The sequence below is a fragment of the Jaculus jaculus genome, chromosome 11 (assembly GCF_020740685.1).
Source record: "Jaculus jaculus isolate mJacJac1 chromosome 11, mJacJac1.mat.Y.cur, whole genome shotgun sequence".
In the NCBI taxonomy this organism is placed as follows: Eukaryota; Metazoa; Chordata; class Mammalia; order Rodentia; family Dipodidae; genus Jaculus; species Jaculus jaculus.
Window position 1 is genome coordinate 92,889,768 of NC_059112.1, and position 13,832 is coordinate 92,903,599.

Sequence of the window (13,832 nt, forward strand, 5' to 3'; positions counted from 1 at the left end):
TCTTTCTTTCTTTCTTTCTTTCTTTCTTTCTTTCTTTCTTTCTTTCTTTCCTTCCTTCCTTCCTTCCTTTCTTCCTTTCTTCCTTCCTTCCTTCCTTCCTTCCTTCTTTCCTTCCTTCTTTTTCATCTTTTTTTTTAAACTCCTGACATTACAGAACTAAACTGAAATGTACTAATATTCCATTCTTACATTTCCATGACACAAAACTTTATGAGCAAAATAAAACAAAACAAAAAAGGGGGTAGGGTTGGAAGCTTATAAAACTGAACGTGGATCTCAGCATAACAGCTGAACAGAGAAAGAACTAAACAGCTTTAATTAAAAAAAAAAAATCATGAGTTGGGCTGGAGAGATGGCTTAGCAGTTAAGGTGCTTGCCTGCGAAACCTAAGGACCCATGTTCGACTCTCCAGATCCCGCATAAGCCAGAGGCACAAAGGTGAGGCAAGTGCAACGTCACACATGCCCACTAGGTGGTGCAAGTGTTTGGAGTTTGATTTTAGTGGCTGAGGCCCTGGTATGCCAATTCTCTCTCCCTCTGTCTCTCTCTCTCTCTAAAATTAAAAATTAACAAAAAATGTTTAAAAAATCATGGATGGTCGGGCATGGTAGTACACGCCTTTGATCCCAGCCTTCAAGAGGCAGAGGTAGGAGGATTGCCAGGAGTTTGAGGCTACCCTGAGATGCCATAGTGAATTCCAGGTCAGCCTGGGCTAGATTGAGACCCTACCTCAAAAGAAACAATAACAACAAAAATCATGAGTGGATGATAAAGTGTGTAGCAAGTGAAAATTTACAAACTATTTAAAACCTGGAATCACTGTTCAGAAACTACACAGATGGAATGGGTGTTGAGGAATTGCCCAGTAAAAGGGAGTCAGGATGAATCTGCATTGTTCTAGCTGCTCCCCATGCCACCTGCCTTGGAGGAAAGCCTGACATTGATTAGATATTGACTGGGCCAGGTGAATGCTAGCAGCAGATCCAGTGATGGTACCCTCCTATCAGTAGACCCTTCCACTGAGTTTGCAGTTTTGATCTCAGCCCCAGGCATCTGATGGCTCTCATTGAATTTTTTGTTTGCTCGTTCCTTTGTTTTGGTTTTTTGAGTTAGGGTCTCGTTCCAGCCCAGGCTCACTTGGAATTCACTATGTAGTCTCAAACTCATGGCTATCCTCCTACTTCTGCCTCCCGAGGGCTGGGATTAAAGCTCTGCGCCAAGCGGATCTCATTGATTTTTAGCCCCCCGATACCCAATCAAATCGTTTGGAATGGTGAGTTCATGGGAAGGAGTCTGAGCAGAGGCATCCAAGCCTGCACGGGATCCAGTGTTGCCGTGCATCATGGGAAAACGAAACTGGTGCTGCTTGGCTGTGGAATGCCATATTGTCTTTGAATGGTATAGATGTAAAGATGGCTGGAGAGCTTGAGGGCCCGGGCTGGTTAAGGGATGGTTACACCCTTCAGGGGGCTCCAACATGACCACACAGGTCTGTTTGACACACTCAATGACAGATTGTGGAATGCCAGCCATAGTGACAGCCCGCTCAGTTGAGTTATGGGACATAACCCCTATCACCTGGAGCTGAGCCCGTGCACTCTCTTATTTCCTTGATCTCGCAACCACCTTTTCCAACGAGAGAGCCACTCTGACTAGCCAGGACCACCACCCTTAGGGTAACTGTGGGTCTATTGGCAGCTGTCCTATTGGTCATAAAGCTATTGACGTTCTCTTCCAGTTTATCAATGATCATGGCTTTGAAGATGGCATTAGTGGGTCCAGCCAGTGATAATTCTCTCCGGACAATTCCCTTCTGAGATGTGGATGCATGGACCGCTCTCCTTACAACAGATTCTCTTTTCTTTCCGATGACACTGCCAACTTTCTTTCCATGCAGAAGTAGCCAGATGGTGAGAGTGGCATTTAATCCGCCTTCAATCATGCTGGTGTCCCTGTCTAGCAGAGTTATGGGGAGCTAAATGTTGAGTGGTCCAGTCTTTAGTCAGTAGTGGGGGGCTCAAGCCAAAACCTGCAGGCATGAAGTGACTGAGGGGAAAGGGGAAGAGAGAGAGGAATGGGGGGAGGCCAGGGTGGAACGCTAGCCCCAAGAGTTGGGATGGGTGGGGCCTCAAGAGGAGAGGGGTGCAGGAGGAAGGGGGGTGGAGGGCAGCAGGGTGGGAAAGGCTACTGCCTCTGATAGTCTGCACATTTTCTTTCTTTCCCTCCTTCTTTCCTTCCTTCCTTCCTTCCTTCATTTTCCTTCCTTCCTCCCTTCCTCCCTCCCTCCCTCTTTCCCTTTCTTTCTTTCTTTCTTGTTTGCTTGCTTGCTTTTGTATGTGGTATGTGAGTGTATGATGTTCATGTGTGGACACACGTGTATGTATTTACATCTGTGTGCCTGTTTGGAGACCAGAAGTTGCTGATGTTTGGTACTTCTTTACTTTCTCTCCACCTTTTTGTTTGTTTGTTTTTGTTTCTTGGGGTATGTTCTCAAGCCCAGGCTGAGCTGGAATTCACTATGTAGTCTCAGTCTGGCCTCAAACTCACAGCGATCCTCCTCCCTCTACCTCCCCTGGGTTGGGATTAAAGGCCTGCCCTGCCATGCCTGCTCCACCTTATTTTTTAATTTTAAAAAAAATTTTTTTTTATCTATTTGAGAGAGAAAGAGAGGGGGAGAGAGAGAGAGAGAGAGAGAGGAAGAGAATGGCTGCACCAGGGCCTGCAGCCACTGCAAATGAATTCCAGACGCACTTGTGCATTTGGCTTACATGGGTCCTGGGGATTCGAACTGAGGTCCTTTGGCTTTGCAGGCAAGCGCCTTAAGCACTAAGCCATCCCTCCAGCCCCTCCACTTTATTTTTTGAGGCAGGTCTCTCACTCAACCTGGAGTCTACCAATTCATCTAGATTAGCTAGCCAGCAAGTCCTGGGGATTCTCCTATCTCCATCTTCCCAGTCCTGGAATTACAGACACAGACCACCCTGAGTGGCTTTTACATGGGTGTCCGGGATCCAAACTCACGTCCTCATGCAGCAAGCACCCTGCCCATGAGCAAACGCCCCAGCCTCTCCGGCACGCGCTAGTTGGTGCTTGTGTGACTTCTGGTAGACCTCAGACCCACCCATCTTCCTCCACTGCTCTCTTCCGTAGCAGTCCTCTGCCCCGGGCAAGTGTATTTTCCAGACACTTATATTTTTAAATTTTATTTTGAGGGAGAGAGAGAGAGAATTGGTGCACCAGGGCCTTCAGCCACTGGCAATGAACCCCAGACACGTGTGCTTCCTTGTGGGACACTGCGTGTTTGTGTCACTGGGTCTGGTTACTTGGGACCTGGAGATTTGAACATGAGTTCTTAGGCTTCGCAGGCAAGTGCCTTAACTGATAAGCCATCTCTTCAGACCCGGATACTTAATTTTTTTTAAGAAAACAAAACTTCAATGAACCAAATACCAATACCTCCATCTTCTCCTGTTTGGTTTTCCTCCCTGTTAGGCAAAAGAAGAATGCCTGGTCCCATGAGGAAGAAAAGTCAGTGTTCTCCTGACCCAAGTTCCATAGGCTTTTCCTCACCATTCACTCCTCACTTGCTAAGTAGAAATCATTTCACTAGGAATTTCACTCTAGCTTAGGGTCACCCCCCAAAAAAGCAAACCCTCCCATTTTATTTTTCACTCTTTCACCTCCTCAGCACAAATCCCAACTTGTCTGTATTTGCCAACTTCAACTTTCCCAGGTTCTCCTTTCTCCTCAGGTCCCCATTAGGCTCTGCTCTCCACTGCCTTTATGAAATCAGAGATTCCCTCCATCCACGGGAAGTGGAAGGACCCTCGTAACTCCAAGGGACCACGACTCACGTCCCCATTAAAGCCTTTGCCAGTTTGATGTGTTCCAAGTAATTAAGCCAGCCCTGATTTTCCCCTGCAACAGATCCCCAAGGGCTCTGAAATGACTGATTTCATGGAGAATTCCAGACTCCAGTCATCTATTTCTAGCTTTGCCCTAGGAACAGTCTCCCTTTTCACGAAATAAATCTGCAAGATTGGACTCTCCTGAAATATTTTACTAGGACACCATGAAACAGAGGGTGTTAAAATCCAAATGACGTGGTATTTTCCTGAAAAAAAAAAAAAATCAGAAGATAGAGCTGAATGGCCAACAGGTTTTGCAAGATGGTGCTTGCCTCTACAAGTTATTGCTTTTAAATGGGCAAAATCAAAAAGTATGAGGCTCTGTTGAAGAAGTTTCATCCAAAGTTGTTACTACTGACCTGCAAACCTGGATTTTTTTTTTTTTTTTTCTGCTTCCAAAACCTTGAAACATTTGTGGAGGGTTGGGGGTGGGGTGGTGTGAAAGGGAAGGCAGTAACGATAGCAAGCCTTGCTGGCTATTATGATCATTTGAAAGAAATGATAGTGTTTGCCACAGGTCCAAGGCTGTGGAGCTAAATCACAATTCTAGATAGCTCAGCAAGACTCGCCAGAAAGCAGGGTGCGCGCTCCTTTGTTCCAGGGTTTTACGGGAAGGAATCATTTCACAGTTTGTATAGATTCTGCAAAGGCCTCAAGCTAGGAAGTGTAAGATGACCTGCGGGAGATGTGCAGGGGTCACTCGGATGAGATGAGATGTCTCCTCAGGCTGCAGGATTACACTTGTGAGCTCTGACAGTGTGACCGCCACTCTGACCTTCTTGCCACTCAGGTCTTGAGCTAGGAGAGAGATGCTCATGTGACACAGTGTCACTTGTTTGTCGATCTGAAACTAAAGGTGCATATATATTACATATATGTACATATATATGTAAATATATATATAAAACAAAACAAAACAAAAAATACACACACACACACATCTATGTGTGTGTGTGTGTGTGTGTGTATATATATATGTATATATATATATATATATATATATATATATATATATATATATATATATATATAAATAGTTTTGTTTTGTTTAAGGTAGGGTTTCACTATGACCTGGAATTTACTATGTAGTCTCAGGGTGGCCTCGAACTCATGGCGATCTTCCTACCTCTGCCTCCCAAGTGCTGGGCTTAAAGGTACGCGCCACCATGCCCAGCCTAAAGCCATATTTTATACAATGGGGTCTTCTCTTAGGAAGTGCACCATGATTTCAGTCCCTGTGAGTCTCGTACCAAATCTGTCTGGTGGAATTTCTAGAAGCTCACTCAGAAATTTGGATAACATTTTCTTGTTATGTGTACACCACTGGCTATGATTTTTAGGCACAAAGATTATTAAAAAAAAAAAAGAGAGAGAGAGCTGGAAAGGTTTCTTAATGGTTAGGGTGCTTGCCTGCAAAGCCAAAGGACCTCAGTTCGATTCCCCCAGGGCCCACATAAGCAGATGTACAAGATGGCACATGCATCTGGAGTTCAATTGCTGTGACTGGAGACCTTGGCACACCCATTCTCTTTCTATCTGTCTCTTTCTCTGTCAAATAAATAAATAAAATGATTTTTAAAAGATTATTTTTAAAAAGTTCTCTTTGAAACTCCCTAAACTGAGACCTTGTATGATTGATATCATGAGAAAGACCCAAATTACCTGGGGCCCAAGAAGCTTTTCTGATTTGTTGGTTGATTTATTCCGTCCCCTCCTTCCTTCCTTCTTCCTTCATTCTTTCCTTTCTTCCTTGCTCTTTCTTTCTTTCTTTCTTTCTTTCTTTCTTTCTTTCTTTCTTTCTTTCTTTCTTTCTTTCTTTCTTTCTCTCTTTGTTTCTTTCTTTCTTTCGGTTGCTGTTGTTTGTCTTTTGAGCCAGGACCTCATGTAGCCTCGGTCAACTTCAAACACTTCAAATTTGTAGCAGAGGAGGACTTTGAACTTCTGATCTTCTTGCCTGCACTTACTGAGTAGTGGAATTATAGGTATACACCATCATGACTAATTTTCTTGTTGTTGTCATTACTGCTGTTGGCTGTTGTTTAATGATATTTTTTTTTTCTTCATTTCAGGAAATCCAAGACTAAGGCAAAGTTCTCTAAATGTTTACATCTATTTTCAAAGAAATCCCTATTGCCATGTCCAGCTTCAGTACAAGGTCCCCGGGCACTCTGGAGACATGTATCCTTTCCCTTTTCCGGGCTGTCTTCAGACACTCATTAATGAGGATCAGCATTACCTCCCTAGTACTCCACAAGAGGGATGGGAGGAGCTATTTAACATAAATGATTACTACGGAAATTATTATGTCAAAATACTTTCAAGAATTTTGAAAAACGACACCAACATAAAAAGTATGGTCTGAGACCTTGATAGAAGTCTCGAACATCTTTGCTATTGTCTGATTTGGCTTTTGCTTGGACTTGCAGTGAATGCGAGGAAGGGAGGCTGTGCAAGGAATTAAGCCACCTGGGTCATCCCAGCAACACCAGGCCATGACTTTCTGTGGAAAGGAGGGGACGTGCCCCACAGTGAGACTTTCAGGAGCATGGCTTTGAGGAGTTAACCTGGACAATTTTCAATATTTGTAAGTAGAAGGACTGTACACAAAGTTAGTAAATGCCTCAGAATTCAATTACAAAGGCAGAAATTCATAAGCTAACTCAAGAAATTTCCCAAGAATAGCTTGCAACTTGTTGAAAAATCCAAAATACCATGTTTGTGCAAACAAGGAGAGGGAGAGGAATAAGAGAGGTCAATGGAAGGGCGAGCTTGATCAAAATGTATGAAAAGGTCATCATGAAACCCATTGTTATGCATAATTAATATATGCTAATAAAAATCTTTAAAAATTGTTCCTTGGATTTCTGCCAACTTCCTAAGATTATGGTCTCATTCCAAAGAGCAGGCAAAATTAGAAACCATCTTATGGATCGACCCTCAATATAAGAGCATTGCCATTGCCACAGGATAACTAATTTGCTGATGTTAACCACTTTCATTTAGTAATTAGAGTAGTTTCCATCATGATTTTTTTTTTGTTTGTTTGTTTTTAGAGGTAGGGTCTCACTCTAGCCCAGGCTGACCTGGAATTCACTATGTATTTTCAGGGTGGCCTCGAACTCACGGCGATCCTCCTACCTCTGCCTCCCAAGCACTGGGATTAAAGGCGTGCACCACCACACCCAGCTCCATCATGATTTTGAGTCTAAATTGTTAGATTTTTTTTTTTTTCCCAAAAATTCAGCTTCAGAAGAAATTTCATACAAAACCCAGCCTATCTTCTTGTTTTATAGAATAAAGCACCCAAATTCAAAGATGTTAAGTGTTTTGGTCAAAGTCAGACAGCTAGTACCTATGGGGGGAAGGAAAAAAAGACTCACGGTTCTGGCTTGCAGCTTGTTGCACCTTACGTTAGCCCAGGGTTAGAAATATTTAATCAAGGGCAATGAGGGAACACAATGGAGCCATATTGTATTTCTTCTTCACATTTCTTCATATATCACTGTGGCACCTAGGAACTCAGATAATTATACTGTGAGGAGACAAGTGACAGGAACGCAAGACACCGCCTCTAATCCCAGGCCTCAGTCACACTCAGAGGATGTGGCAAATTGCTACCTGTAGGCTCCTGGAGGCAGGCAGGAGAGGGGCGTCACTTGCAACAGAGAATGGTCTTGGCATCTTCTTTATCAGGTGTAAATCTAACATCAGGAAGATGCTGGCGGTGGCAGCTTAGACAGAGAGGGCCTTTTAGCCTCTGTCCTGGGCCTGCAGATATGTCTTCTCCAGTTCCTATGGAATTTACTAGAGCCACTCACAAAGTCCCTGTGCAGGGACGGCAGCCGGATGGAGAGCTTGTGAGGTCAAATCTCTGCTGCTCAAACACTTGGCTTTTCTATGATATCATTCACCCTCTGTCTATCACAAAGATCGAATTATAACCAGCATTCTGGGTAGCTGAGAAGAGAGAGAGAGAGCCATCATCGGGCCATATCGTCTTGCAGAGGACAATGCCAGCAAGCAATTTCCCAATGAACCTGGCAGCTAAGCCAGATACTTATTGGGACTAGCACCCCTGGTTCTTTGGGGTTAGACTGAGTTAGTGGCGTTTCAGAAACAAGGGGGAAAGCTGTCGTGCCTCCCAGGCTTCAGGTAGCAAAGATCATTTCTTCCCAACTGTATTGTCACCAGGAGATCCTAAAATTCCAACACGCTATCACGGAAGGATGGCAGCAACAAACTCATCAAATTCAGTAAAATGATAATATTCCATTTGAAGTCATTAGGAGGAAATCTACCTCCCCCAAGTAAGAAACCATCAAAACTTTTTTTTTTTTTTTACATGAGCATGTTTGGAAACATATGTTTATAAGTAAAAAGAAAAAAAATGTGAGTTTCTTAAAAAAAAAATTAACGACATTTGGTGTCACTGAAGGGAAAGGGTCTGTGAACTAATTGATTCAAACTAGATACCTGCAGAAATTAAACCCACCATTCTTTCAGGGGAGTACATGAGTGCTCAGTTGCCTTTGCAAAGTAGATGTGTAGCCAGTGAATAGGAAATAAAGGTGGGACTGTGTTTGCACGTTAGGAGGAATTTTCTGATCATTCACAGTGTCCAGTGACGCACTGGGCCACGCTGAAGGTCCCCATGGCTTCAGGTCTGTAAAGAGAAAAGGATGGAGCCGAGCTGGGGGCAAAAGGACAATATGACAGCTCCCAGCTACCGCAGGCAGTTTTGAAAACCCGCAGCTTTGTCGCTGAGAAGCATTTCTCTATGTCCGTAGCTTTTGTCATCTAAAAATCGTAGATTCTTAGAAATGCATATTCAATATCTACCCAAATACAATGAGGGGAAGAAATTGTCCAAAAACAATGGCTTTACAAAAAGAGGGGACTTTTATTGAAAAAAAAAAATTTTTAAAGTCTCTATGCATCTATTCTTTCAAGGGAATATTCTAAAATGACTCAAAGTTGTGAATAACTACTAAGCACTCTGTCTCACTGTCTTTGGTCGGTGGTGGCCTTGAGGTGGGAAGAGGTGCCACCCTTGGCCTTAAAGCCATCACAATCACATTTTCCTGCTATGGAAATCGTTGATGAAGGTTAAGCAAATTCCTTTTGCCATTTTTTTTTCCCCCTGAAAACCAATGTAAATGTTACTGGGTTACAATGGGGCAGACAAAGAGAATTTGAGAAGCAATCTGTTTTGTTTTGTTTTTTTTTCTCCAGATTATAAAACTTCTTTCAGGGCCACATTAAAGTAGTATGCAGTTGGCCAAGAGAAAGGAGCCATTACTTGGTAATAGACAGAATAGGGCTTTCAGACACCCTGGGGCGGGGGTGGGAGGGTTGGGGGATTGGCCGGGTGGGGGGGGGGGTGACAAGTTGCCACTGCTGCCCCCAGGCAGTGGCAGAAAGTAGAAGATCCATGTCAAAGATCAACACCAGTACAAAGCACAAAATCGGAATAAAGGGGAAAAAAATTAATATGGGCCAAAAGTTAGGGAAAATGGCCTTCAACATTTTAAAGTCACATAATGTATAAAAGAGAGAAAAACCAAACAATAGGGGAATGTCTGATTCTCGCAACACCGTGGGCCATTTGAAAGATGTCATATATGAAATCGACTTTTCATACGCCTCTGTCCCTATATTTAGAAACTTAGCTGACATTTACTTTATGCTTTTGTAAAAAGTGCCACCATCATTTCAGGTGCGCATTAGGTGTTTTCCCTTTCATTGCCTCGGTTTCCCGTTTCAAAACCTACCTGTGGTCCTGTTGGACAACTGTTTATTCTGAATTGAAACATTCTGTCTTGCAGAAGAGAGGACAGTCTTAGAGGGGCTTGAGAATCTGAGAAAGCTTACAAGTTTCAGGAAGTTCCAAGACCTCCTTGAGGTTGTCAAGGCAGCCCGCACTCATTAGGGAGAAGGAGCTGTCTTTGGAGGAGATGCCTACAAGCTGTTACACAGAGATCTAGGGATACAACTTTTATGAGTTATCACCCATGCTGGGGGGGGGAGTGGGGGAGTGGGGAGCAGAACTCAGATATGAAGCTGTGTTTGAGTCATCTGTGATCCTTTAAGTAGCCCCCATAAACCCATGGTTTCACTCAGTTAGACTCGGGTGGGATCCTTTCTTTGGTCTGCTATGCACAGACATCTGGGTGAAGAGCATTTGTCCATGTTGTCCAGGCAGAGCCACACAACATGTCACCTCTGCCTGGAAAAGTTGTCTTCCTGTGATTTTTTTTTCCTGCAAAAACTCTACACCTTCTGCAGATAGGTTTTCTCGAGTGACCATTGTATTCCTTCTCTCGGGCTCTTTCTCTTTTCTCTCAGCTGCTTGTCATGTCTTGGAATCATGTTTCCACTCTTTTGTAAAAAATATTTATTTTAATTTTAATTTACTTATTTGAGAGAGACAGACAGAGAGAGAAAGAGGCAGGGAGAGAGAGAGAATGGGCGCACCAGTTATAGCCACTGTGAATGAACTCCAGATGCGTGCATCTGGCTTTTTACATGGATCCTGGGGAACTGAACCTGGGTTGCAGGCAAATTCCTTAACTGATGAGCCATCTCTCCAGCCCTCCACTGCTTTCTTTTCTTCTTATTTTGTTTATTTTAATTTATTTATTAGAGAGAGAGAATGGGCATGCCAGGGCCTCCAGCCACTGCAAACGAACTCCAGACGTGTGCGCCCCTTGTGCATCTGGCTAATGTGGGTCCTGGGAAATTGAGCTTCGAACCAGGGTCCTTAGGCTTCACAGGCAAGTGCTTAACTGCTAAGCCATCTCTCCAGGCCGATATTTCCATTCTTGTCTTTTCAGAGCGGCTCGCAGGGACCAGAGACCTCACCCTTTGCGCTTCCCTCCTGATGTCCAGGGTCCATCCTAGTCCCTGAAGAAATGCCCTTCTGTGAACTCACAAATGCTAGAAGAGTTCTCAGCACCAAGGGTGTATGTGGTGATGGGCTGCCTTCCCCTAGTGCGCCTAGCAAGTGGGCATGGGAGGCTGGTGTTTAGGACCAAGCCTGCTGGTTAAGCTGGGAAACTGTGCTGATAAATCACTTCTAAGCCTCCAGTTCAGAATTTCTCCATCTCCATTGCCCACAGCCGCTCACTAACTCCAATTGCTCTGTCAGACTTCACCACCCTGGAGAGGTGTTAGCGTTGAGAATGGCTGAGAGAGGAGATGCCACTTGGATGATAGAGTGCTTGAATGATGTCCTGCCTCAAATCCCAGCCCCACACCAGCCAGACACGGCAAACACGCCCCTGTAACCCCAACACTCAGGGAATGGAGGCAGGAGGGTCAGGAATTCAAAATCATTCTCAGCCACACAGTGAGTCTGAGGCTAGCCTGGGCTACATGAGACCTTATCTCCAGAAAGAGGGAGAGAGAATGACCAAGACAACAGAAAACTGTAAAGTTGTTTTAATCAAGCTGGGGAGATCACTCAGTGAACAAAGCACAGGTGTGAGGACCTGAGTTGAGATCTTTAGCACCCTCATAGATGCTGCCTGGACACGTGCCACCGTCTGCGTGCAATCTCAGCACCGTGGCAAGCTAGATTAGCCAAGCTGACCAATTCAGGATTCAAGTGAGAAACCCTGCTTCCAGTAAACAAAGTGGAGAGTGATCAAGGAAGACATCGTATATTAACTTCTGGCCTCCACATGTCTAATTGTGCACACACACACACACACACACACACACACACACACGGGCATGGTGCCTGAAGCCTGTAATCCCAGCATTGGGGAGGCAGAGACAGAGACATGTGGATGCTTAGGGCTCGCTGGCCAGAGACAGACTAGCTTACTTGGTAAATTCTGGGTCAGTGAGAAACCTTGCCTCAAAAAAAGGTGGATGGGGGGGATGGAGAGATGGCTTAGCGGTTAAGGCATTTGCCTACAAAGCCAAAGGACCCCAGTTTGATTCACCAGGACCCTCGTCAGCCAAATGCACAAGGCGGCATATGCATCTGGAGTTTGTTTGCAGTAGCTGGAGGCCCTGTCGCGCCCGTTCTCTCTCTTTCGCTCTCTGCTTCTTTCTCACTCTCAAATAAATAAATAAATGAATAAAATACATTTTTTTAAAAAGGTGGATGGCATCTGAGGGATGACTCCCTAAGTCCTCAGGCCTTCACCTGCAAGCCCAATCCTTATACACATGCACCCCCTTCCCCTGCACACTCACAGAAGGTTATATTTAGGGAGAGCAATGTCTTGAAGCCACAATTATTCAACATTAATGTACAATACTATCAATCAGTGTCTCACATGCAGTTTTAGGACGTCAGCTCTGTAGAGCAGGTGTCTCTATACCTATTTTATGGATGAGGAAACTGACACCTGGGGAGGTCAAGCAACTCCAGCCAAGATGTCACACATGGGGTAGCAGAGCTGAGATTCGAACGTGGGACTTCCCGACTTCAAGTCTCGTTTTCTTTCCACAACATCTCCACACGAATCTCCGCCTGAAGTCCAAAATGACAGAAGCCAGCTACCTAATATGCAGGCCCAGTGAGGAACAAAAATGCAGCAACTTTTATTCAAAATTAAGAATTTAAAGGCAGCAACTTCAGAGCGAGAGGCCCAGCACGGGATCTTTCTTAGTGTGCAGCCTTTTGCTTCAAAGACCACAGCTCCGTGCAGCTGGTCTCGCCAGCCATGGAAGGTTAGCTAAAAGGACAGAGCAACCGTGCCTCTCTGGGGTTCTGAGAACCTGTGTGCCTGGAGCTTTGACCAATGTGGGGAGCAGGGTACACTGAAGAAGTGGGGGGAAGGGACGCGGAAGCAAAGTAGGCTGTCACCATGATCCTGCTGAGTGTTTCCAGTCACCCGGACCTGGCACTGATGGAAGGGACGCAGGAGCTCCGTATCCTGGGGACAGTCTAACCAGCTTGTCACTATGACCATATATATGTAGCAACACCCTGTGCTGGGCCTAAAATAAGTATACAGACAAACATAGTGGACAGTCATGACCTAATCACAAATATGTCTTCACATATATATTTTTTGCTTGTGTGTGTTCAGGTACACATGAGTGACAGTGTGTGTGGGGGGGTGGGGACAAAGGACAATCTCATGTGTTGTTCTTCAGACACTGTCTGCCTTTTCTGAGATAGGGTTTCCCATTGGCCCAGAGCTCACCAGTGAGGCCAGGCCACTTGGCCAGCAAGCACCAGAGATCCTCCAATTGCTGCCTCCCTAGTGCTGGGATTACAGGCACAAGCTCAGGCCCAGTATTTTCTTTTTTCTTTTATTTTTTTTTTGTTTATTTTTATTTATTTATTTGAAAGTGACAGGCAGAGAGAGAAAGAGGCAGAGAGAGAGAGAGAGAGAGAGAGAGAGAGAGAGAGAGAGAAAGAAAGAATGGGCACACCAGGGCCTTTAGCCACTGCAAACGAACTCCAGAGTGTGCCTCCCTTGTGCATCTGGCTAACGTGGGTCCTGGGGAATTAAGCCTCCAACTGGGGTCCTTAGACTTCACAGGCAAGCACTTAACCGCTAAGCCGTCTCTCCAGCCCCCAGTATTGTCTTTATGTGTGCATGTGTGTGTGTACATTGTACGGGCACACATGTGTACCAACGGAGGTAGTGCCTTCCTCTGCCATTCTGTATCTTACTTAGGTGAGGCAGAGTCTCTCACTTGAACCCAGAGCTCACCAATTTTGCTCGTCTAGCTGACTGGTTTGCCCCCAGTGCTGGGATTACAGGTGAGCTGTCACACTCACCCCAACCTTTATAAAATTGCTAGGAAACTGAACTCAGGTCCTAACACTTGTATAGCAAGCAAGTGTTTTATTTCCCCAGCTCAACCATATAACATGTTTTCAAAGTTTTTATTTATTTGTTTTTAATTTAGATGAGAGAAAGAAAGAGGTAGAGAGAGACATTGGGCCCACCATGG

At 44.7% G+C, this 13,832-nt stretch overlaps 1 pseudogene; it reads right to left on the minus strand.

The window, feature by feature from the left end:
- Positions 1-1,442: 1,442 nt before the first annotated feature.
- The window catches only part of LOC101609818, a 65,324-nt pseudogene continuing 52,934 nt past the window's right edge, over positions 1,443-13,832 (minus strand).